At 42.7% G+C, this 27,516-nt stretch overlaps 1 protein-coding gene across 2 annotated transcripts in view; it reads right to left on the reverse strand.

Moving 5' to 3' along the window:
* Positions 1 to 27,516, reverse strand: part of PAK3 (p21 (RAC1) activated kinase 3) — a 355,050-nt gene that overhangs the window by 201,283 nt on the left and 126,251 nt on the right. The gene's annotated exons all lie outside the window — the stretch shown is intronic.

Below are 27,516 nucleotides of genomic sequence, written 5' to 3' on the forward strand. Positions count from 1 at the left end.
GCGTGTTTTTTAACAGCGGTGTGTAGAGACATGCGCAGAAAGGGACAACCATTGTTGGCACAGGCAGCATGACAGCCTGTTCAGCCACCTCCCTAGGGTCTGTAGAGTCCCAAGAGGTGAAAGTAGTGGGTGAGACTGGCAGTCACCATTTCGTCACTTCGCTCAAACCTGTGCGAGGTCATGGAACACACTAAGCTAGCGCTTACCCTGGTGACAGCACAACAATAGTAAACACCTTTTCTTTCCCACAGTTACATAACAGCTGTGAATAGCTGGATTGCGATTCAATAATTGATGCTAATGGCATCAAATAGAAGCCATGCATGACAAACCGGTTGTTTACAGAAAGGCTGGGAAAAGCAAGGAACTTCAAGTTAAAGGTGTCAGCAATCTGTGACGCAATTGAAAAAACGTGGACACGAAACCAGGTAATACTTAGGATTGTGAAAGCAAAACAGACAGAAGTGGCCAATAGGAAACTACACAGTTTAATAAAAAGGCATTTATGCCTGTTGGCTAAGATTAGGTGTGTTAGTGGATTGTTTCTTCTCAATAATATGCACTCACAGGGCTTTCCCTGGAAGAGTCTGCCTTCTTCCTTGCGGCATCTGGTCGTTGCACCAGATAGAGGTGCAATCTTGCATGGCAGCAAGAGGGAACTTGCTTTCTTAAAGAGAAACTGACTGCATTCCTAAACTGACTGAGAAGGCGTGTGCCTTTAAAGAAACAAAGACACAAATTGATAGTTTAGATGGACTTTCCAATTTCAATATGCATGAATGAATATTAAGCTATACACATACTTTGGTAATGCATTTTATTGACTTGTTTCTGTCCAAGCCTATTTATATATTTTGCTAAGAAAATCTATAATGTGCAGCAAATAGTTCTGTCAAGTACGTAAATATCACCAAAGTATTTGGGAGCACATAAAAGTCAATAGATGATGTTGTGTTAGTTTCACAGGTGTAGGAGGCGAGGCCAATAGGTAAATAATGTGATCTACAAAACAAGTCCAGAAGTACCAAAATATCAACTGTTCCCTTATTGTCACTTGTAAAAATTCATCGAACAAAGCCAGCTGACGTGTTTCACTGCAGAAACAGCTGCAAATCAAACAGTAGCAAATCAAAGTTTCAAAACACTGATTATTTTAAGGTTATTCTCATTCTCAAGCACCAGTGAGGCGAAATATCATAGAAGCAAAAAATACATTTGTCAAAAAGAAATGTTCAAATAATGTTGTTGTTTCATAGGAAATTCAGTTATTTACATAATCCATTATACTCCCAAATCCTTTGGATCTTTAGTGGACATATACATTTACACTTGTGGTGGGAGTGTGCAGGAATGTTTATAAGTGAGCTCTTTCTACTGTAATTCCTGGTCTACCATAATCACATGCAGGGGTGTTTTTGCTTCAAAAACACACATCACTTGTTTCATCAATAAAAAAAATAATAATAAATGTGGTGCTTATCCTCCCAAAAAAGTCTCCATACTGGAAAAAACTAAAGTACTCATCCCGGGACCCACCGCCTCTTCCTTGGACGGCTCCAGGTGGCCTGCCGCACTGGGAACCCCCACCCACCCATCGACACCACGCACGCAAACTCATACATGTGTATTTTGCACATACGGTTGATGCTTTCTGTAGGTCGAAGTTCAAGTTAGCAGTGCAAAAAGATTTGTTCTAGGCCACAAGTACATCCTGGCACTAGAGACCTTCAAGCTTTCTTTTAGAGTATTTCATCTACAATATCACTATGGTGAAATCTCAGTTCTATAAACTATCTAATATTTGAATAGAAGGAGTGAATAAGCTAATTATGTAGGAATAGATACACAAGTATTGGCAAAGCCAATACATCGTGCTTGCACTTTAAGTCTAAAGTAAACCAATTGTTGCAGTGCAACAAACAAAACAGATAGGATTGCTGTCAGTACATAATGCATCACGGAGATAATACATTTATTGAGTGATGGTTCTAAGCACTTTTGTGATGATAAAATAGTCTCTCATGCATCGCAATGCAATCACTCCAGGGAAGCGGGCAACATACACAAAGCAGGCAAGGGAGTAGCTCTCCCTCACCTCGTCCTAAGTCAAAACCCCATCTGTTTATCTTCTAAAGAACTGGGTACCAAAGGGACAGATGTAATGTTAAGCCAGATATGATTAAAAAAAAAAGTACTCCTGATAGCAACCCACACTTCAGCAACTTAGCTAATGAGCTGAGTACTGTCAATTAAAAAAGATAGATGCCAAGACACTCATCATTGACAAATATGGCAAAACTAGGTATAGAAAATTGATCCGGATTTTACAAATGATGGCCATAGGTCTTCTCCGGTGGACCTAGGAATGCTAAGACCTCTGTACCGCTAGCTTACCTTTTAACTTAACATGTAGGTAGACTGAACGAAGACCAAGCGCAAGACTGAAACTTTCCATTAATTTACCCGTCTAAAATGGCACATATTGAGAGCAACATTCACCTCAAATGTGCCCTCTTTGTAGGCTAGAAATCTGCTGAGACTGTGTAGCAGAGACAGCTATACATTCTGGTCAAACAGCCAGAATTGCTGGTCAAACAGCCAGAATGCCTGGTCAAACAGCCCAACCTTTGAAATATTCTGTTCCTTTCAAAGATAATAAAACAGATTATTCCAAAGTTTGGGGTCTTGCACAATAAGGGCCAGATTACAACTTTTGGTGGGACGGGGACAGGCAGCACACCACCGCCGCACCCCACACCGCCAAAATTCGCTGCTGCCCGCCTGCCATATTACAACCTAAAAGTGGTCTGGTTGGCGGCGAGGTTGCTCCTTCTGCGGTGTCTCTCAAAGGCAGCAGTGCCTTTGAAAATGGCACTGCCATGGGAACCATCAAAACTGGAGCCTTGTATTCTTACTATGCCAGGCGCACTGCTCGATTCATGGCTTTTCAAAAAAATACAGCAAGCTTATCCGTGCTTAACATTTTTATATTCTTTATTATTTACTCCAAATTTTTTTTCCCCTTTTCATTTCTCCATTCACATGTGAGATGTTTAGGTTTTCCCATGCTTTTAATGTAACAGATAACCTGTGCAGGCCTTTCTCTGAGGCACGCTAGAATACACAGATCATCCATAGCAGTTAATCATGTTTACCCAATGCATTTCGCGCTTCCTTAGCCCTTCTTCAGGGGTTCACTACAAAACTAAATTAAAAAGTTGTCATTAGATTTACTACTGGGACCGTTCTGCATCAGAATTGTGTACTCATTACATTATGTAAAAACGTCTGTCACGTTATACAATCTTTCCAATGCAGAGCATTATCCCGCTAAGAAACGTGTTCAAGCAAATCAGGAATGTGCCAAAATAACATTCTGGGAGAGGTCCTGCCAAGCATAATGTGGTCTCCTGAACGCCGTGCCACCTCCAGGGAATGGCGGTTCCCTGGCGGCAGCAGTGGTCCCATGGCGGTCCGACCTCCCAAGTGCTAATGGGGCAGTCGGACCGCCAGTGTTGCGATGGCTGGATCGCCAATGCAGCGCATCTAGGAGTGTGGCGGTCCTCAGACTTGTAATTGGGCCCTAAATAGACACCCTTCAGACTTTGTACACTTAAATTGGGGCACAGTGAACACACTGTGCAGTGGAGTGCTGTATTTAATCTGGCCCGTATCACATAATGTCGACAAAGAAGTGTAGAAAATATGATGGAGAATACATGGTGTGTCAAATATAATAATTATGCTAATAATCCACTTTTTCACTGGCAGCCAGTGAAGGTCGTTCATCTTTCCAAGTTGTTAAATGTTGAATATATTGCAATTTAAATTTGCTTTTAGCACGTAAGCCCTTATATTCCGCAGTACAGTAGTGAAAATGAGAATACATGTGTTTATAACCATGACCACACTCGTAAAGTTAGAAAAGGTTCAAAACTGCAAGGCAAACTTTAGAGGTATCAGCAATGTGTGGGGCAAGAGGTGATTAAAGCCAATCAGGACTTTGATATCCATCACCACCACTAAGGATGAGAGCACTGATGATGGCTAAAGACTACTTTTACTAAAATTGGCGGACTTTGTCTGCCAGCCGCACATCAATGGATATCTGGGGGCACTCCCACCTCTTAGAGTATTCAATAGTTCACTTGTGGTACCCTAGGCCTTCACAAGACCCAAAAGGCCAGAATTAGTTTCCACACAACAGTAACTGTGCAGACTGACTGGATGCTGGAACCCAATATGTCATCCATTTCAGTATAAGTCTTGTGGTCTGTGTGGATGGATTTAGGGTGACAGTTCCTGTGCTATAATAGACAGCAAATTCAATCTACATAATATCTTAAGTCCAAGAATATATTCTTCAAAAGAGACCTGGTCATCTGGAACCTTAAAAGAATGTTTTGTTACGCCTGGTGAGGGACTATAATTTGAACACGAAGATAATATTACTGTTATCACAGGTGAAGAGCATCATACTGCAGTGGCCAATTTGATTTCAAGCCCTGATAATGTGATGAAAACAGAGATGTAATCTATCATTTGACTTGTAAAGCACTGCTAATCACCCGTGAGGGCATCCAGGCGCTGGAAGGGAGCCAGGGTTTTATTCGAAAAGCCAGGTCTTCAGCTGCTTTCAGAATTCAGATAAGGTGGTAGTGTTCCAGATGTGAAGAGGGAGGTAGTTCCAGGCCGTTGCTACGAGATAGGAGAAGGAGCAGCCTCTGATATATTGAGGACATATCTGGGGGTGTCAGCCTGGGAGAGGGAGGCGGAGCATAGGTTCTAGTTGGGTTGGTGGAAACTGAGTCGGTGGGTGATGTATGCTGGGCTATAGTTTTGCAGGGCCTTGAAGCATGGGTGAGGATCCTGAATTTGCACTCATCGGGACCGAGATCCAGTGGAGACTTCTTAAGTGAAGGGTGATGTGTGTTCGGCTGCGGTGGTCAAGTACTAGTCTGGTGGCAGCGTTCTTTTTGATTTAGAGTATGGGGAGGAGATGAGTGGGGGTCCCGTCGTAAAGTGTATTGCTCTAGTCCAGTCGGATGGTGATGAAGGCTTGAGTGACCGAGTGGCTGGAGTCTAGGGGAGCCACTTGCATATCTTGCGCAGCAAGCAAAAAGCAGGAGGATTTGACAGAATTGATCTGTAGCTTGCTGTCAAGGATGATGCCTAGGTTTCTGATGTGGTCGGTAGAGGTGGGAGTAGGTCCAAGTTCCGAAGGCCACAAAGAGTCGTCCCGGGGGAGGGTTTGTTGCCGAAGAGCAAAACCTCAGTTTTGTCAGTGTTCAGTTTGACACAATTTTTCCATAGCAAAAATGGTCTTGAATTTGAGAAAAATGGTTCTGGTGATGTTGGATTCTTCGTATAGCGGGAGGATGAGTTGGGTGTCGTCTGCAAAGGAAATGGTTAATGGCTCCTAACTATATTGGCTAGTGGTGTCATATATGTGAACATAGTTGACCTGAGGCATAAGCCTTGAGGGACACCACTAATCATGTTCTTGCGCTCGGATGAGACAGGTAGCAGAAAAGAGGAGATAAGTCACCCATGGGCAGGTGGCAGAAGCCTGGGGAGGTTGAATGGGCAAGCACGAGTAGGAAGGAAGGAGGCAGAAAGAGACCGAGCATGCAGAAAAAGATCAGAAAGTCACTAATTTGTAAGAAAGCAGAAGTGGTAGTACAGCACTGAACAAGGAAAAAGGTCAGAAATAGGCAAGAAAGGAGAAGCAGCAGAAAGGCACCGAACGAGCAGAAAGGTCAGAAATGGGCAAGAATGGAAAAATGAGGAGTGAAGAGAGAGCGGGGGAGAGAGAGAGAAAGGGATGAGAGTGTGCTTGAGGAGTGCAGCAGAGGTGTGGATCCAGGTCTAAATGGGCCTTGACTGGTCGGAGGACCAGTCCAGGTAAGTGGGAGCTGGAGCTGTATATGCATGAGAGTTAGCTTTTTGTGTGCTTGCCACAATTGCATGGTGCAGCACTTCCCTTATGTTAGGCAATGCTTTAATAGGTCCCTTATAAAGTATGCTCAGTTTAATATGGAATTACAGAACATTGGGCTGAGTTTTGTCATTTGAATAAGTCTTCTGATATTTCGATCCATTATACATAGAATGAATATGAAGCAGCTTCTAAGAGACTTCATTATCAACTCTGTCTCTGGAATGAAAAAAAGGATGAATTATTTACTGGTTTCCTTTCAACAAACTAGGAAATATACTATTAACTTGCCTGGTGAAATGCAATACGTTACAATCTGAAAATGTATAGGATTAACTCTTCCTCTTTAGAGTATTCACAAAGTTGCCATTATTCTCTGTAACTGTTTTCGTCTTTCGGGTGCCCAATTAGTAATACTTAGATATCCGTTTTTTTTTAGGAATCCACCAAACCGTCTGTGTATGTACATTTTATTAACTTTATCCATTTTAATCCACTCTCTTCCACCTTGCATTTAATATTTCTCATAATTCTGCTCAAATCAATATTAAGATATCGCCACCATTCCTCTATTGTCATTCCTTAGTTTACCACGATCCCTAGATTTTATAGGTAATGTTTCATTTGAGAGGATTTTACATACTATTTTGACCAACCCCGCAATACAAATATCACCAAAGATTTCGGATATGTTATATTGTAAGAAGTGAGCCATGTTGGTGTTAGTTATACTTCGCTCAGTTACGTATAACTGGAGAATTTTCATGTTTTTCTGTTTTTTAAACTGTAGTTTTAACGTGAATTCTTTTTTTTTTTAGCATTAGTTCAAATCTTGCTACCCTACTTACATATATATAACTCCACAGTTTTTTTTTCAATGAATCTCTGTAGTATTTTTGTAACGTAAATTAAGATCTTATTACAACATGTCTGTGGCCAACCTCCACTGCACACGTCTTTGGCCAGGCCCTACGCCACAACCACCCTGCCACACCTTATGAGGTAGAGGGTTGTGCACGGTGACTGTCTATGGCCTTAAGCCATTCATGGCAGGGAGGTTGGCTGCACCAAACATCACCCGCAGGCCGCCAACATTCCTCGGGCAGAAAACACCCCCACAGCTCCTACCCACATTAGTTTAAAAAAGATTGCTGGTCCCGCAGTACTACAGCAAGACCACATTTGGTGGTCAAGGCCACATTGCCTCCAGCACCAGTATCATATGATCACAGCAGCCCAAAAAACTAAAATATTTTTTAATTTTGCCTAGGGGCGTGGGGTTGGCTTTTTGGAACACCCCCTCACACCCACCCACAATGGCTAGGGTGTCAGGGTATCCCCAACCTGCCCTCATGTTTTTTAAATAATTCTTTAGGACTAAGACTCACTGAGTCCCCATGCCCTTTAATGATGGTTGATATATTTCTCTTCATTATGTGGTCTCTCAATCAGAGGGTCTTGGTTTCGCAGGACCAGTCAATCAGGAATCTTGGTTTTGAATTCTGATACCACAGGACTTCCACGCCACTAGATCGCTCTAGCATTTGAACCTTATTTGTTCAAAAACAGTTGAACATATTGACATAAATCATAAAACTCATGCTTTCTCAGTAAGGATCTATCTTTCTGTCAAACTTGGCTCGCTTCTTCTTGCCGTTTTTTCTGTATCATTGTCTAAAATTCCCTATAGGAAACTGCACCACGAAAAAAGTGCCCCCTCCCTTTTTCTTAACCCTGCTTGATGAATCACCTTGAAACCTTCAAGGAAGTAGCAGAGGTGGATGAACTTTTTTGGGAAAGTTTTGTGAAGATTCATCAAACATAGCCAGATATTAACAAAACAAAAAACACTCTTCCTATTAAAACTGTGACTCACATATACATCGTGGCGACCATCACTTTGCAACATATAAAAATGCATAAAATATACATTTTTTATAAATGAAACACTAGATCAAAAATATATTGCCTGACCTCAAGTGATTTAACTGAACAGAATGACAGAATGGACAGTACCATTGATCAAAATGTTGGACATCTGGTCCACATTAGGAAGGAAGATCGACATAAATTAATTCAAAAGAAGAGCAACTGCATTTTTCCAATTTGCCTTTAAAAGTACTAAATTGTGCAAATGTCCATTACCTCTCTTTTCAAGTTTTGATGGCTATTTTACCACTCGTACATTAGTCTGTGAGCGATATTCTGAACCAGGTAGTACAAGCAAGCCAGGGCATAGTCACCAATTATAATATAGCCTTATAGCCCGCTGCTCACGGCTATACTGGTTGTTAAAGGCCCTGAGCCCGAGTTATAGGCAAGAGTTGCAGGTGAAGACCTATAACAAGAGTGCAGGCCCTTAACCTCTTCGGTGCTCAGGATGGCCCCTAGCCGTCCGAAGTAACGGTGGACGTAACGGTGGACGTGTGCCAAGGACGGCCGGGGGCCGTCCGAATCCCGCCCACTTATTAATTCTCCCGCACAGCGACAGAATTCGTGCAGCGCCAAAGAGGTTAACCAGTATAACACAAGACAGAAGAGTTATAAGGCTATTAGAAAATTTCACCAACTGAGGGCAAAATGATCTAAAGTTTAAAAAAAAGGGGAATAAAAAGGAAAACATTGGAATATGGGGGCAGAAGACTTATGCCAGCCATTATTAGCCCCGAGCCAGTTCAATGTTTTCAATGGTGTACGAACATTATAATGCTCAAACGGCTGTAAATTTTACAGATTTCTAAAAACCTACTACACTGGATTACCATTGGAGGTAAAATGATCACTGGTGGTAAATTTGCTAGTATTAGTTGTATTGGTTTTGTAACTAGCAAGCACCACTAGAGCAAAAAGAAATGGAATCTCAAATGCATAATGAAGTAATATAAAACTACAAGGCCCACAATGCAACCAGATACCAGGAAAAGAGGAGGGGCTGGCAAAACCATAAAATACATGCAACATTAAGGATTTTCTTGTGGCGTGCACCAATGTTATGACTACGGGAAGTTGTACTAAAAGTGTGCGCTTATGTAATCTTACATCCTTTTGTGAATCAACAACGAAACACAAATCCCAATTGCAACGAGGTCACTGTGCTTTCCATTTGTACTAATTGTATATGAATATTTCCTGAATATTCACACTTTATTCCCATTTTAGTTGTTTTTGGGCCAATACACGAAAGTAAAGTAAGAGAGTACAACAGAACCACTACTTAATACAATGAAAAATGCCTATCTGTATTGGCCACTAAGTGTGTTGTTTTTCAATGGTGGCAGAAAAGGCCATTACTAAAAGGTACTAAGTTATTATACTGTGAAAATATATTTTCAAACCAGCGCCACCTATGAAGCGCTCTGAAGAGTGAAATACAAAAGGAGTTGCAATGAAAATGTGAGGACACGTACAATACCACCCTGATAATAGCGACGAGAATGAAGTATTGTACAGAAACAAAATAAGAAATGCATTATGGAGAGGTAGTACAAATAACACATAACTGCATCTCCAGTCACTGAACAGCTGTGTGGCTTAAAATACATTGAGACCTCTGTGTATATAGTTGATGAAGCCAACATCAGGCTGCAATTATAAGGTAGCAGATTAACAACAAAGCGGTGACTGTAAGGTCCTCAAAGAAATGGGGGAACAGAAAGAGAGGAAGGACTAATAAAGCCAAGAAATACACATTTGAAACTCATGACAACTGCTTTGAGCAGCACAGCTTTCCAGTCAGCTTTTTCTTTGTAGGGAAACCTTCAAAGAGATTAATTTCTTGACCCGAATTTCCATGAAACTAGTCTCACCATCTGCAACTAAAGGCTGAAGCACAAATCTTATATTCTCATATTTAAAGCGGAGGTGGGCTCTATTCCAAGCCCTGTAACAAGGACCACAGCCTGTCAGCCTGATAAGGTGGTAAATACACTGAATCTAATCGAAGCAAGTACTGAAACCAAAAATCTGTAACTGGGATTTTATTCTTTGCTTACTTTATGAAATTTGTTATTTTAAAATATCATCGCCGTTTTACAATTTAATTTTTGGGCTTTCCCATACTTCTGAATTTACTACTTTGCACCTTTCTGCTGGTTCTCTGATGTAATACTGTATGGTACCTCGTGCACATTGAAAATACTCCATACCAATTAAATACAGTTTTTTACTTTTTTAAATCTATGCTTAGTGTTTTAAAAATGTGTATACATTCATGAATTTTACAAAGTATGTACAGCTATTAAAACACAATTGGAAGTTGTAAGCTTTAGTCAAATGGTAACATCCCAAATTTAGTAGAGATTTCTAGTGCAAAAGCAGATTTTCCTGTAAAATTCTTTCATACCAATCTTCTTTAATGCACTTTCATGCATTCTTTATTTTCTACTTCAGGGCAGCAAAAACCTTGGAATCTTAAATTAAAGGTTAAAAAGGGGAAGAAAGGCTATCATATGATAATGCATATGCCATCATGGTATGTAGGTTTGTTTTTTTGTCATTAATGCACTTCTGAATTGAAAAATAACCATTGGGGGGGGGGGGGGGGCGGGGGTAATGCAGAACAGCATCGACAACAAGCATTGGCAAAGGCAAAAAGGGTGGGTAACACAAGTGAAGGGTGAGACCTAGGGGTAATGCAGAACAGCATCGACAACAAGCATTGGCAAAGGCAAAAAGGGTGGGTAACACAAGTGAAGGGTGAGACCTAGTGCTTTGACAATGCTGGTTCGATGTTGATTTGATTTGATTTGAATAAAATTTATATTGCGCAGACAATAACCCGAAGGCATCAAGGCGCCTAACAAAGCGTATCAAACATAAGCATGACACCATTACAGATAAGCCTGCGCATGTTGAAGGCGTTCACCCGGTCTGTAATCCCCAAAAGTGTTGCGCATTTGGTGCAGTAGGTAACATTTTTGGGGCTCTGCAGGTCTACATTCCGATATTGGTAGTGAAACATTCTCTATAAAGCACCACAAGAAAATCAGATTTCAAACTTTTCTATTTGTACTTGCCCTATGGGCTAAGATATGTCCCTTCCATGGGGCCCCACCTGGAAATGAACGCATGGGCCTGTAGCCCAGTGGCTTGTTACTAGGTCTTCATCAATGGATCAGAGAACCGGAGAATTATCCGGGATCTATACTGTCCGTGAGAGGTATACTGTTTTCCTCCTTTTCTAAATAATACCAGAGACCTAGTGCTCCATCCACAACACTTAAAAATGTGATAATCGGATGGATTCCTGCACAGACACACAGTTCCCTTTCGAGTGATGCCTTTTTACGACCCACACTCTCCGGGTGAACTGGTCTTGCAGACCTTGTGAGATTAAAGGCAGTAAAGTATATTAGAACATTGGAATGTTGGGAGCTCCATTGCAGACAATGGAGTGCTCCCTGCTTCTACGGGCCGGTAAAGGCCTACAGAGCAACATTCCAATGTTCTACAAAGGCTTCTCGAAGCTCGAGGGGATTTATATTCCCTCGAGCTTCGAGAACCCTTTGTTTAATTTGTTAGAACATTCTGCCCTCTAGTGGCAGAATGTTCTAATAGCCTTAATTCCCTTCGTAGCAGGGCTATACCGGCAATTAAAGTCCCGCTGTCTCGTTAAAGTCCCTGCCTTCGGCTCGGGCCTTTAACGATTCAGCGGGCCTTTAATAGCCGGTATAGCCCGCTACGGCGGGCTATAAGGCTATATTAATCATATTGGACTCTGGAGACCTTGGTAAACATTGAACTAGAATGGGATGAGTCCCAACGCATGTTGTCAGAGTTCAAACCAAGGGATTGCAATACAATTCCATTTAAATTAACGAACTCTGCTTTGTAAGGCTGCTTTTCTTCTGCTAGAGAGCCAGAGGAGCCGAGCTGAAGTGAAAAACGCTCCTCTCGCCCCACTTTAGGACTGAAACTGGGAGGTACAATATTGCCATCATTAAACAGCTGGTAGGTTCATCTGCTTGGTGTGCTTCCATAACAGACACATTCATAAGGCATGTCCCCTCACCAGATCTCAGATTTGGAAGAAGGAAAAAAAACTGAACACCAGCTATAAACCCCAGATTACTCCTACTGCCATGGCCTAACACCTGCTGGTCCCCACTCTATTCTATGACATCACCATCGCTGAGAAAGAAGACGCATACTTGACAACTCTACTTGCTTCCAAACTCAAGCTACCAAGTGTTGACTTCCAGGATTTAGAAGTCCTGCATTACATCACATTCTGATTAAGTGATGGTGCAAAGCACCCCGTGTCGATGCTTTTGTTAGAAACTGAGTTATTAATTTGGGGAGAAGATAACCTAACCGACTTAATGAATACACCCTTGATAGGCTACAACATAGCTCCTAGAGAATCTCTGCTCAGCTCCTACTAGCTCAGCAGGTAATTCCGCAAACAAATGCTAGAAATGTTCAAGTAGTACCAACAATTTTAAGTTAAGTAAACAATCTAATAGAGGGGCACATCACGATGGCTGGGAGACCGCCAATGACAGGCCGTCGGTGGCGATGCCAGCGATATACAGTACGTTTGGCTGACTGTTAGGAGGCAAGCGGGCGGACCCTTGTATGAGGGGGAATGGACTGCCGCCTCTGCCAGGATGTACAGATTTTGACGTGGTGGCGGTTGGAACCGTGATCCTGAATGGAGGCAGAGCCTACTCTATCTAGCACTGCGGTCAGGATCACGATGCCAATTTCCCCACAGCCTTTTCATGGCAGTCGGAAATGGACTTTGAGGTCCCAAGCTGGTACCCTGTCCCCTATGGCCCACTGCTAAGTGGCCAGGGGGGCACATGGGGTGGCCCCCAAGCAGCCATGCACTGTGCGCCAGGCACCACATGGTGCCCGACACCACATGGTGTCAGGCACACTGTGCATGGATGTTTGAATAAAAGCTTTTTTCTACTGTGGCTTGTGCTGCAGCCCTTTTCAGAGTCGCAGCACACACTGCAGTAGAAAAAAATAAATTTTCTGACTGCCTACACTTCGAAGTAATCAAAATATGGCGGGTGGGGCAGTTGGCGGTCTCACTTCCACAGTAATGCGCCTCAAAATTCCCAAATCCATTAAGAAAAATACAGAAAATTTTAATGAGCAAGAAGAAACCAAAATAATCACACTGGATAATGTGACTAGGGTATATGATTTTTTTTTTTTTATTGATGGAGGGAAAAAATGCCAAGAATAAGTAGTGCAATAATCCCAAGCACAATCAGTTTGCATTTGACAGGGACATAGGCATGATGTTAAGCCATCCGCAATGTACCGTAGACTGTCCTCAAGCCATTTACATGTTTTTGTCTTGGGACTTAGTCTATTTTTTGGAGCTCAACATTTTCTGGGAGGGCAAGGTTCAAAGCTAGGAGCCGAGAAGGAATCAGTGACCATCAACTACATGGATCATATTTCCACAGTCCTACCACCAGGCTCACTGCCATATATTGCACCAAACTTTAAATACACCACTCAGGCAAATCAAGGTAACATGGCATGATCAAGAGAGGGTAAAATATTGGAGGGTACCACAAGACCATGCAGATGTTGAGGGATAAAGGTAAAGGACTTTAGCAGCTTCAACTAATAGAAACATGAAGTGACCACTGAGCTTTAATGGAAGGCCAATGTCAAGTTTTCAAACTTATTTGCCCCAAATTCAGTGTTTAATTTGTCCCAGTGTTTGTTGGTGCTTTGCGCTGGCATTTACTTTCAAACACCGGCACTTTATTATGACAGTCAACCACTTGGTGGTGGTGTCTGGGTTATTTTTTTTGAAAGACCAGCAAAAAATGTCACAGAATCATGAAAAAAAAAAAGAAATTGCTTTTCTAGCTTGAAATAGTGCAGATTATCACACACTTACAAAAGATACCTTAAAATAGTGCAGAATGGCACACTTCTATCAGTGTGAGGGTTAATAATAACACCGGAAATTTCATTTGATTGACCTAGCAGGGGCAGTCGAATTTGCGAGCCCTGGTGGCTTTCTGACAAATACAAGTTTGGCTCTGGGACTTGTTTACTTACAAATTACCAACTGCCCCAATGGAAGTGCCTTAGTAGCCCCTTTGCTATGCGGAGGGTAAAATCAAACAAAATATAGCAAGTTAGTCTCAGGCAGCCTGTTAAGCACAGTCGGTAGAGGTGTATACGGTGTTCAGTCATTTGAACAGAATCCCCCCTGTGGCTTCCTTCAACGTCATCACACAGAACAGACTGGCCACATGTGAGAATTGGGTTTCTTCACACCCAGCGGGTTCTCCCGCACCGAAACACAGGATCGAACTGCAGATGGAAAACCTGAGAAACACACAGCGACAACTCGTGACCTGGCCTCACTCCTAAAAGGACAAGTTCTGCATTTCGTGAAAAGGGGGAAGTACTGGAGACACCAACACATTTCTTAACTCGCGCTATCAGAAAAAAATGTAAAGTTCTGCAATAGCACCTCAAGCTGAAACATATCGACAAGGCCAACAGGAAGACATGATGAGAAAGAATAATAACTATGTGTGTTATACATAAAAATCATATTAGCGTACAGTGCACCTTTTAAAGCCCACATTTACGCTGAGCAGCTGTATTACCCCAACTTTCTAAAAAAGGCGTAGGGGCACTAAAATACCAGCAAAATGGCTGCCAGTAAAGCACTTTATACTTTGAGTGATCTGCATATCACAAATTCGAATCCTGGCAGGACGATTATGCCATTTTATTCCCCCCATGTTGATAAACTAAATAGGACAAGGCAATAACATCAGTTTCAATTACAATAATCAGCACTACATAAATACCACATTACCATGAATTTGCATTATGTTGGTGAACGGTGTGAAAAAAATGGGCAAATTGAAAAGCAGCTGCTGAGTACCTAAACATTCATTTGGCTCCTTCAGAACAATTAAAACAAATTCAGAGATTATGGGGATACCAAATCGAACACAGGATATGTTTAGGATATTTTCTTTTTACAATAGATGTTAACGTCTACCCACACACAAATTTGCAATGTCTACCTTGGTTACAAATAGGTTAAAAGCACTTGAACACCAGGCCAAATTATTTGCAGCTAGGGGGCATTACATCACATTTACTGTGAATGGTTGACAGGAATTGATGCCTGTAAATTAACATTTTTAGGTCAAGCCCGGGCATCGCATGCTCTACGAGGCAATCTATTAAGAGTATGGACATGAAGCCATGTCCACTCCCCGCCCATATTTTTTATTGGCTTGTATCATTTTCCTTAGGAAATGCTGGCTTATAATTCGTTAATAGGCTTATTAGTCCCTCCTAAGTACCGCCTTGTGCTCATTTGTAACCTCCCATGAGGACACCCCCTTTACATGTGTTGTTGCTCGGTATGCTTTAATTACAGCTTCCGAGCACTATTTTGTTTAATGGTTTTCTCCTGCCTGCTGCGGCAGGCAGAACACCCTCTCTTGCAATGCTTTAGTATTTTTTTTACATAGCACGGCACGCCATGCTGATAGTGGCAGCCATGCCCTTGCTTTACTTGCTGTGGCAGAGGCAGCTGCATGTTTTTTTTTTTTTTACTATTTGTTTAATTTTTTTTTTTTTATTTCCCCATGCTGCACTTACACTTTAATGTCAGCCGCCCCCCTATTCTTAGACAAGCCCTGTCTAAAGAAAGGCGTGTGGCCACCATTAAAGTGAAAGCGCGGTATGGGGCGCATTTACAAAAAAATGCATTTGTTTATCAACTTGACAAACAAAGGTTTTTTTTTGTAAAAGCGCCCCATACTGCACTTTCACTTTAATGGCGGCCACGACCCTTTCTTTGGACACGGCTCGTCTAAAGAAAGGGGCGCGACCGACACTAAAGTTTAAGTGTTGCATGGACATTTTTAGAAACTACCCTTTGTAATGCAATAGGTGTCGCATTTGTTGTAAACGCGAGACCTATTACATTGCAAATGCTTATTAAAGCTGAATGTGAAAATACTCCCTTTCCAACTGCAGGAGTGATTTCCAAGGTAGACTCATCAATACGCTTCCATCCATCCATTCCAAAGTCAAAACAATAGGCTGCATTATTCCTCACTGATGCCAACTATCCTATATCCAGAATAAGCGAAACAGGTGTCAGTTCTTCATGATCTTTACCACGTTCTTCATGGACGGAAACCTGACTTAATTAATTCGGCTTGTGACTAATGCAATATCCAAAGTTGGCCCAGGAGGGCCCTATACTTGCTAGAGATTCAGGCTAGTTATAATATAAAGTTATAAAGAGCGTTTCAAAATGAAAATCTATTTATAAATCCGTGATTATCAAGAAAAAGCTGAAATCAATCAGACACGTGTGGGCTTGAGTTGGACACCCCGGAGAACCAGTGAAAAAATATAGTTTCTAGATGCAGTTCTGCAGAAACATATTGATTAAAGAAATTTGTTCGGAGTAGGTACAATAGGTTGCTAGGAATGCTGCTTCGTAAATGGCTGTTTACTATGTAAACTGCACTCAGATTTCTATCGAAAATATCGAATAACTTTACAGTAGATGGATCTGCTAATGATAATTATGAGGCGTTTGGTAAGAAAATGTCAATTCCTACGGATTGGTAATACAATTGCTCGCCTTTACTCAGACATCAGGAAATGTTTTTATAAACCCACCACCTACAGAGTCCACAATGAAAACTACTAATGTAATTATTAACGATTAATATTTCAGCACAACTTGAAACAATATAGACAAATAACAAAACTATGGCAATGTGCAAAATGACACTGCTGAAAAGAGGATTTTTTTCATTTTGTTGCAGCAATATTTAGTTTTTCTCTGAATATGCTAATTTATTTTATTAATGAATTGGAAATCAAGCCACACTAAAGCCAAAGAGCATGTAAACAGTTCTGACTAAGGGTGAGAGTAGGGTGGGGCCTGCTGTACCAGGTTTTAATCTTCATTTTTTGCAGGACTCTAGATTCTTCTGTATAGTAAGTTATGTAGGCACAAAAAGATAAATTAAATTAAAAAATAATAAACAGGACTGGTTTTCTTTTAGTTCAGAATAATTTTATTGAGATTTCAAAATTAAGACATAAAAGACAATACCGAAAATCAATACATATCAATAAGACCCGATTGAGTGATTAAAGCAAACAATGAAAAGAACCTAATAGGTCATGAAATTACTCTAAGTAAGATATCAATCAAAGGAAAAATAAAATGATGGTTTGGGGAAGGAGGGAAAGGGAAAAGGGATTACAAGTTATCAACACACAGGTAATGCTGAGTTGCTGCTAACATCTCAATATCGCAAATCTTAATACATCAATTCTCACTATTGTCGTAACAACATATATGAATCAATAGGAGACCAAAAGGATTGAAAAAGAGTCATGGTTGGTTATGATTAACTCCATGTAACAGGACTGGTTTTCTGATAGGCTGAAGGTTCAAGACTTACAAAGTTAACACTTGCACATTCCAGCTGCAGTAATATGGAGGCTCGTTTACCTCAAGGTCTCTGGGCAAGGTGAAACGAAGCAGCACACTATGATCTTTATACCAGGTCTTAAACAGGCCACTGCAGTAAGGTGCAGCATGGAAGAGGGCCAGGAAAGTTGAAAAAGAAACAACAAACAAGACGTTTGCTCGAAGAAGGTGACAACTAAACAATATTATGAGCAAAGGAAGTAAACAGATTAACAACTGCCCTTTGGAAACCCAAATAAATTACACTGCAGTCACCCAAATCACTGAAAAACTCAATCATAGAGCAAAATCACCTGAGGCCCTCAAACGACAAGCATTGGCAAAACCAATAGGTCGGACATTGGCCGACAGCCTTTTGGCTTTGTCAGTGCATATATTCCTTTGTCGTGGTTTTTGCAAAGCTTTGTTGTTGCGGAAGAGGCAGAGCCCTCGATCTGAAGATAAAACATTGGAAAAAGGCAGACATTTTTGTTTGGTTCCAAAAAGCACCCATTGCTATATTAATCCAGACACTTAAGGGAACTGATTTGTGTGAGGATGTGCTCCATGATAAAAAGGCACAACGCCATCACTCATAGCGAAGTTAAGCAATGGATGAAGGTGGCTGGCCCACTATCTCATGCTCTAGGCTGTAGAGGGTGGAATAGAAGAACTGTGAATGACACAGTAAGAGAACAATGGATGAAGAGGGCGGCTCAAATCCCCTATAACTAATTATAGTATACATATAGGGTTAGCTAAATGATATGGTCTTAACTAACATCGGACCTAAAAATGGATCCTTGAGTTTCTTGCTTGAACATTATATGCCAGCCAATGGCATATCGCAGAATGATAGGGCTCCCCTGCAGAATGCTGCGAGAGTCCCCTGAGACGCCAATATCTAATTGATATCCATACTCCTAAGGAGGAATGCAGAGTGCCTCTGCAGGGTGAACCCCCCGCCCCCTTTAATGCCACAGGGCTGCGGGGCCCTGCATTAAAGCCCCGATGCTGGCCCTTGAAATGCAGAGAAATAAATTGAGCTTTCCCGCCAACTGTACTGCCTGCAGCGTTCATGTAAATGTATAGGGGTAAACACCGCAGTGGTTTACGTCAAGGATTCAATTTTTTCCTGTTAAACTGATCCCTACATGCCAAGCTGGAACCTTACAGTCTGAAATCTGTAAATCTTTATGTAGCATATCCAAAAGACCTTTCCCCTCACCAACCCTCTCCCATGCACACAGAACACCTCTAGTATGTATCCTCCGGTGATATGTCATCTGTTATCTCATGTCCACCAATGAAGAGCCATCCACGATTTATCAAAGGGGCAAAATTGAGTCCGCTTTAATAGATCTGATACCGAGCCCATGCCAGCAGGCTTGGGTCAGCTTACCGCCCTTTGGTCTTCATCCATTGACCACAACCTGCTGAGATGAGGTTGTCAATCATCAGCTCTAACGCATGCCTCAAATAAGCAATCCGAAGAGGAAAGGGTGGTTCCTACTTGGATGCCATGAACTCTACCTCCCCCCTCACTTTATTTGAAACAAATGAATCCTTATTGTTCTCCGGGTAGACTCTCTTGCATCAGCCACTTTATTGGAATCTTTAAGGACATTCCTGTTAAAATGATGAGCACACACCAAAGAGTTAGCTCCCTGTATCATTTGTGGCCTTCACTGATCTGACCACAACCCACTGGCTTAGACTTCACTCCACTGACTTCCACTTAAACAAAGGGTGCAATTGAAATATCTTTGCCTTGTTCACACAGTCTTGCACAGCAGTGTGACCAACACATCAACTGACTAGAGGTCTGTGGTCATCTTCCCAGAAGAGCCGCTCCCTACTTCCTACAAGATGGAAACAAAAGAACCCCGTGGAAGACTCAGCTTGTGTCTCCTAAATCTAAAGGTTTACCGCTCTCTTCTGCAAGCCAGAGCCTTATGCTGTTCTCACATGGTTATCCACTTGCTCTCGTCCCTACTCCCAAGCAAACCGAGCAACCTTTTTGGACAGTCCAGTGCTGTGTGAATGATATGGATATGAAGAGAGCAGCACTGAATATTGGAGAACACATAAATATGCAAAACTATCAGCTGGCAGCAGGTAGCGCCTGGATCCTCATTAGCAGCGGCACAGTCAAATACCCTCGACAAATGCACCGAATTACCCTCTGTTTATTTTGCATGATTTCATTTTCAAATGCATGAGAAGAAAAAAGAAATTTCATTTGAATAATGCAAAGAAAATCAACTCATGAATAAAAATTAAAATAATTGGCCGTGCAGCACCTCTAATTATATCACTTACTAGAAATCAGTTCATGCGGGGCTCAATTTTCCTTATTATTGCAAGAGTTCAGAAGTATTTTCCTTCACTAATTACTCAGACTCTAGTTCTAGTGTCGACCATTGGCAGCATTTTCCACACGGACAAGTACTGAAGGACATTGGCTCTTTCTTCAATCATCTCATCTATTCTGCCGTGGACGCTACACATGGAAAATAAACTTTTGTTTCAGTAATATTTTTTTTATTTTATTACAGGGTAACAAAAGTGATGCCGATATTTACAGTGGTTCTTGCAAAACTGCAACTCAACATGAATATGAATGCCTTTTCTTCTCCACCAGGCTCCCACTTCTCCAGCACGGGAGCTATAAATGCCCATTCAAGGGTGTCTCTCACAGCAGGGTGTCTGGGGTTGGGTGAAACAGATGATGAGCTGAGCTTTAATCAGCCATTCATTCTGCACCCTTAAAGAATCACAGGAGCTGGAGCTGTGATGCGCATCCTCCTTCTCCGCAACCAGGCCCCAATGTCACATCGCAGTGCAATCGGATGATCATTGGGAGGAGATTACAGCTTGCAGGCACTCGTAGACCTGCTTGGAGGGGGCTACTGGCACCTTCATGCACGACAACCATGCTGGAAAATGGTTGCAACTCTCGGTCGGCCAGAAGGTCACCCACAGCCCAACCACTTATCAGTCAACCACTGAAATAAACAGCCGGTAGCCAACAGCTTCAGCATTCATATTACCATCAGAACTTCTGTTCTTTACAATTTACATCGTCCTATCAATGGTTTGTACGCATAGTCTTCCTACTAAATCCCCTTGAAATAAAACAATTATAACAAAGACTTTGCACTTTGTGGTGTTGCGCAGTGGCCAGGGTGACCGACTCCGGACCATTAGGTTCACGGATCGATCCCCGGTTAGCCCAGCACCATGCAACTCTGGGCAATAGCTTGCTTAATCTTCACGACGGCCCCCAGCGCCGAGACACCTCTCCGGGGGTAGCTGTGCACTTTACAAATGCTGGTATTTCATTTCATTTCACCACACCCGCCAAGTTTTTCATGCAGGTGTTCTGTTTTCCAGTACTGAAGTGTTAACCTTTTTCATGCGTCTGACGTCACGGTGGCCGTGTGCGGAGGACGTCCGCTGGCCTTCCAAACTGAGCACGCGTCATTTTTTTCCACACCGCGGCGGAATGTCCGCCACAGCGAACCGGTAAATAAAATCCTACATCTGAAAACACACTTACCCAATTCAATCTATTTATTTATGTATTCGACTATTTTTAATGACACCCTTAATCAATATTAACCACACCAAATACTTCTATTCCTTCAAATGTATTTATTACCAACAATGTATTGAATAAGATCAAAATAGCAGCCCTCAGAAATGATTTTCACTCTCATCAAAATGCCAGGTGCTCGCACTTTGAAGGGTCAGAGGGTAGCTGTATTCTTTTCTCCGGGTCACTTGCCAGTTACACTCGGAAAGATCTTCCAAAGGACAAGTATTCATTGAGGGAAACAAAGATGGCTAAAATCAAGTTGGTCAATGATGCCTTTGGTCAGATCTTCAACATAAACCTATATTTGCTAGATCTTTCACCGACCTTCAACATCATTGACCATCAGGATGAAGTGTGGCTCAATGGTTAGAGCGGCAGACCCTGATGCAGAGGTCTGGCCCCGGACCAGGGTTCAATTCCCCGCCTCGGCGGGTCTTGGGCTCAAAAATTCCACGGACCTGATAATTCTCGCCTCGGTGCCTATTCCATTCATGGGGTCCCACTCTGCAACTCTGGGCAATAGCTTGCTTAATCTCTACAACGGCCCCCACAACGCTAAGGATGCCTGGCCTCCACCTTGGGGGTGCCCAGGATTGGACGCCTCACAGGGAAAGCCAGGATGGGTTCCACAGCGGTATTCGTACAAGCGCCTTGAGACCCTTGCGGGCGAGTAGTGCGCTATACAAGTATCAATTTTTTTTGCAACGCTCTACTTGCAATAGCCGTGGTGACAAAGTCCTTGATTGGTCTTAGCCATTTTTTCAAGATGGGTACATTTTCAATTAAATGGGCACACCAGAACATACAACTAAACGGTTTGCATTTCAAGGCAGCATTCATCTGCTGAGGGTATATTGTGTTTACACTCACCCATCTTTGGATGCCTTGTGCATACATCAAATCTAACCCAATAAAAACTGAACCTGTGCTCTTCGTATACACCAGTAATCACCCTCATATACACACCAGCCGGTTAGCAACTAACCTAGAAGTATTCACAGCAGCTGATTCAGTGCGCCAAATCACTCTGGTGGGAAACCCCCTCTACTTCAGATCCCACAATGCCAAATAATGAAGTCAGTCTGGTACAAGCAAACCCTTATGTGCACTCCCTCCCAGAAGACATCTTTCATGAAGCCATCCGGGCCCTGATCCTGTAATGTCACCGGTATCCTAAACTTTTAGCTGATACTCATATAAGAAGTTCTGCACTTTGCTGATTATGTGAAAGGGTAACCTAACTTTGGCCACACTACATTGTTTTACTATTCCAACTACAGTCCACGGGGACTGGAGTTGGAATAGTAAATTAAACTTTTCACTATGCAGCACCCCAAAGCGCTATGCGTTGTAAAGGTTTGCGATGTAAAAACCGCGTTGTAAAGGCATGCATGGTAAAGTATGCGTTGTAACGTCATACATCCCACTACACCGTTCGTTAACGAACATGCATTGGATGCCCATTGAGGAGCATACCAACTTCAAGGTGTCCTTTTATTAGCTATTCAGTGATGAAAGACCCACTGGACAAGCTAAAATAGATGCTTTGGCAAACATCACATCATCATATACTAATACTAACTGATGTCTGTATGGAGTCCTCAAAATTCCAAGACAAAGAAAAGTAGCACTGGCAAAAGAAATAGGTCTGGCCTTTTTCCCACATTCCCCACTCCCAATCTCAATCACACACCTATGAATTGATGAAACACTGCTTCAAGATAGAAACTCGCCTTGAATCCAATCCTAGGGTTATAAGAAAGGCACAAATAATAGCCTACTAGAGGTGAAAAAACACTCAAGTAGAAAATGATGAGTGAAAAGCAACGTATACAGTTCAAATTCACATGCTCATAGCTGCCAAGCAGCAGCATGACATTTATAACACACTTAACCACCTTTAGCTTTTTAGCCAAAGAGCATTTGGTGTTATTTCATTTTTTATGTTGCTAATAGAGAGTTAAAAATCTCAACACCCAAACTGCTGTCTGATGAAAAAGTTTCACATACAAGACGAGGCAAGTTGGCATTTACAAGGGGGACATTCGGTAGGTACATATTGGTTCAGTCAGTGCTAAAACATGGAACAAAAGAGTAACTAGTGAGAAATAACTGAAATACTCCTGGCCATGTACTGCGTCACAAGAACAAACCTAGATGCCCACGGGGAACAGGGTCAGATTTAGCTATATGTGCAGAGTCCAGCTTGGGTCTCTTTGCATGAAGAAGATACCCTCTTGTATAAGTCTAGGGAGACCAACAGGTAATGTATTACTCTACCAACCAAGTGGTAAGTTCTCACTTGGGTTGCATATACAAAAACACAATCAGACTGAGAAGGTTTCTTCTGCTGTTCAATATTCTCCAATATAAGTGCAAATGACCGTGCAACTAATATAAAAAAAAGTGCAGATGACAGTGCTTAAGTGTGTGGACAAAAGACACCAACAAAGCTCCCTGGTTCTTAACCACATTGTTCTAACATACATGTCCGCACAACATAGTAATTGGATTACAAATAATAAGGTACCAAGGGAGATAAATGTCGATGTTTCGACCCCTTGTGAGTGAAAGGGTATCCCCAGGACAAGGTCTTCTGGCTCAGTATCAATAAGCAGTATAATGCGTTTGGTGTCAACCACATCAATCATTACGAGTCCATGTCCCTGCAACTGTAAAGAGATTAGTCAGAGCCACGACATCCTCTATGGGTAATTCAATCTCACAAGTGCCATCCAAATAAACTGACTCCAATGAATGAACGGTGAACAATGGCGGGCGCATCCTGTATTTTTAACATTGTGGCGTGTGGTGCTTGAAGCACCGCCTGCCGCAATGCTAAAAATACATGTTGTGTATTTCAAAGCACAACGTGACAGGCACCGCGCGGTGCCTGCCACGTTGTTCTTTGAAATGCAGGGGGGTACCATAGGTACCCCCATGTGCACCCCCTAAAGTCCCTGGGGGCCGGCAACGGGCCCCCGCAGGTAGAAACTGCATGCCTTTGGAAAGGTATTCCCCAGCACACATTGTAATATAGCTGGTGTCAAACAGAAACCGCCACCATATTGTAAGCCTTTTCCACCCCGGTCGCAAGGCAACCGGGTCGGAAATGCAGCGGACGGTCTTTCCGTCCGCCGCGGACTCCCCAGCCATGATAGGATGGCGGGGGGTCATTCCTGCAAGGATGGCGGGCAGATCGCCCCTGCAATGCCGGCGGTGGCTACCGCCGGCCTGCCGGGGGTGATCCGCCCGCCATGCTAATAGACCCCTAAGTGCTGTATCCAATATATCGCCTATGAACAAAAACAAGCCGGGCTGATCTTTCTCTGTTTTCTGTGTTTTTCATGTTTCCTGCTAACTAGCGGATTGACGACGCTCCTCCACTCTCATGGAGGAACAGATGCTGGACGGACTGCCACCACATAAATGATCAAATCGCTTTTGCCATTCCCCAACTTGATTACTACTCTACCACACTAGGAAGAAACAACATGACTGCAGGAGCACGTGGCATCTAGCAACGTAGGAAGATACAAAGTGAGTGTAGGAGCACTTTGCATTTTATGACTCACTGTCAGCAGCACATAATAGGTAAACTGGTGCTACCAAGGACCCCGACACAACACAAAAGACCGCTATCCAATGTCCCGTAGATTTGAATACACTAGTTCAGCAAGTGCAGGTCACAAGCCTCTGTGCTATGCCTATGCTTAAAGGCCTGCAAGCTACTCGGATTTTTCAATTGCTATTGTTGACAAGAAATTGAATCACAGCATGATGTTACAGTTTCTGTAGTTGTGTGCTGCTCACCAATCCCGGCAGTTCTCGGCAAATACTTTCGAGAGCAGGGGAAGATAGATAAAATATTAACCAGCATGTCGCCCTCTGACAACCAAAAGCAGATCAGATCTCCTTGTGACTTCCCTGCATTGCTCCCTTTCCCAACACCATCCTTTTGCAGATCTCCAAGGCGAAGGGGACCTGCCAATTTGTGGCCAAACTTACAACCTGGATACTGCAACCAAAATTCTATTAAAAACTGGTTTCTCATGTAATTTGCAATGCACTGGGTTCCTAAAACTGAGATTATGGATGCATAAATGAAACAATCTTTGAGATCATGACAAACAAACAAAATTAAAGTAGGCATGGCATGTCTAGTCTCATAATCCACTGCAGACCTTCGAAATAAACATTGCAAGTTCCTCTACATAAGATCCCAGCTTGAACCCTTGGACCATGGTGTTCGGCCCTTACGAAGGTACTCAGTACAAGATCTCTGTTAGGGACTAGCACAGCTTTCCTGTACCGGCTTATCATGACTGTTGTTTAAGAACCAGCACAAGTCTATGTAAGGTCAACATGTCCCCAGATTACGTTAGGCATTACAACATAAGGTCCTACCCAACATGAGGTCATATCCTACATGAGGATCCAGCAAGACTCAATGAGAGGTCCACCACAACTCTATGCGAGTCCCAGCACGACTTCATTCAAGGCTCTGTAAAACAATGAGGGTGTTTATTGGAAATAAGACTAGGACCTCATCCTTCACCATCCAGTTCTCGAATTGGCTGGACCTATTCCAATGAGAAAAGCTCTGGTGTAGCTGTAAAAAGTTGGATTCCTGTTCATGGATTGAATATTGCTATCATGGATCACACTACCATGGTTATAAAATCAGTAATGAGATATGCAAACTAAATCTTTAGCGAGGATCCAGCAGACTGTCTCAAGCCAAATAGGTACCATTATTGATGTGAAAAAAGTGAACATCTACTGCGGTCGCCACAGATGTGCAGGTCTGACCATGCCCATCCGCAACACATGAAGCATGATTGGTTTTCACCCACAAACGAAGTCTACAGAGGTGAGTAGAGAGGTGTGGCTCACTGGTTAGAGGCGGCAGACCCGAGTGCAGAGAACGGCCCGGGACCAGGGTTCGATTCCCGACGCGGCAGGGTCTTGGACCAGGATCAGCGGACTGATAATTCTCGCATCGGTGCCCACTCCGACCAGGGAGCACACTCGGCAACTCTGGGCATTAGCTTGCCTCATCTCTACAACGGCCCCCACAGACGCCAGGGATGCCTGGTTCCACCCTGGAGATACCCAAAAGGGACCATCTCACAGGGAAAACCAGGACGGGTTCCCCAGCTGTCTACAGCGCCGGGACACTCGGGTAGAGTAACTGTGCGCTATACAAGTATCCCACATTTACATTTACATTTACAGAGACCAGTTATTTCAACCAGTTTCAAACAACAACCACACTTGCTCTCTCCTCCTCCTCTAAATAAAACTTAAGTGGGTTAATCTGGGACTAGATATAGCTGGTAACCCTAAGTTTACTCACTCAAGCGTGCCACAATGTTCTGCTAGCCAAATCTCACCTCAGTCTTTTCCAAGTATCGCGGATGGCATGGCTTGATACCATCTCACCCTTCTGTTCCCTTATCGCTGTTGATGGAAACAGTTTCCGAGAGCTCTACCTCTAAAATAGGGGAACCAACACTTACAACGCAACTTTTACAACGCACTACCTTTACAACGAAACTTTTACAACGCAACATCCATTACAACGCATGTCACTACAACGCATACCACTACAACGCATGTCATTACAACGCATTCATTACAACGCATACCATTACAACGCATACCTACACTATCCAACACTTACCCTACTGTTGCACCCCCTGGAGCTAGAATAGTAATTTTTACCCCTACACTATCCAATACTTACCATACATGCAATGTAATGGTATGCATTGTAATGGTATGCGTTGTAAATGTAGTATGCGTTGTAGTGGAATGCGTTGTAAAGGTAGTTTCAAAGAATTGTAAATAGGCTACTTACCAGTATGCATCTGTTCTTGGCATAGAGGGCTGCAGAGTGGTACATTATGAATAGATCGCCATCTGGTGTTGGGCTCGGATGATTGCACTTTGTTTTTCTCTTGGAGAGTCTTTTGTATCTTGGTGACTCCTCCCTTGGTTGGTAGTGCGCATGGGCATCGGCTCCATCCTTAGATTGTTTTGCCATAGTAGGGTTAGATGGAGTAGTATGATAGAATACAGATAAGAATGCCCATGTAAGTGTATCTAAATAAGATAATGTTGGAACAGACACAGGTTTCCGGGGAGGCTGGGAAGGCATGTACCACTCTGCAGCCCTCTATGCCAAGAACAGATGCATACTGGTAAGTAGCATATTCCGTTCGAGGCATATGGGCTGCAGATGGTACATTATGAATAGACTATACAGCAGTTCTCTCCCTAGCGGTGGTTGCCCGTGTCTGTTGCAACTGTCTGAAATAAAGTTTTTAATACAGCTTGTCCCACTCTAGCTTGTTGTGTTGTGTGCACATCTACACAATAGTGTTTTGTGAAGGTGTGCGGTGTAACCCAGGTAGCTGCTTTGCATATGTCATCTAGTGGAATGTTTCCCAAAAATGCCATAGATGCTCCTAGTTTACGTGTAGAGTGAGCTCTAGGAGGAACAGTTAATGTTCTCTTTGC

This window comes from Lissotriton vulgaris, chromosome 4_1 (assembly GCF_964263255.1).
Source record: "Lissotriton vulgaris chromosome 4_1, aLisVul1.2, whole genome shotgun sequence".
Taxonomy (NCBI): domain Eukaryota; kingdom Metazoa; phylum Chordata; class Amphibia; order Caudata; family Salamandridae; genus Lissotriton; species Lissotriton vulgaris.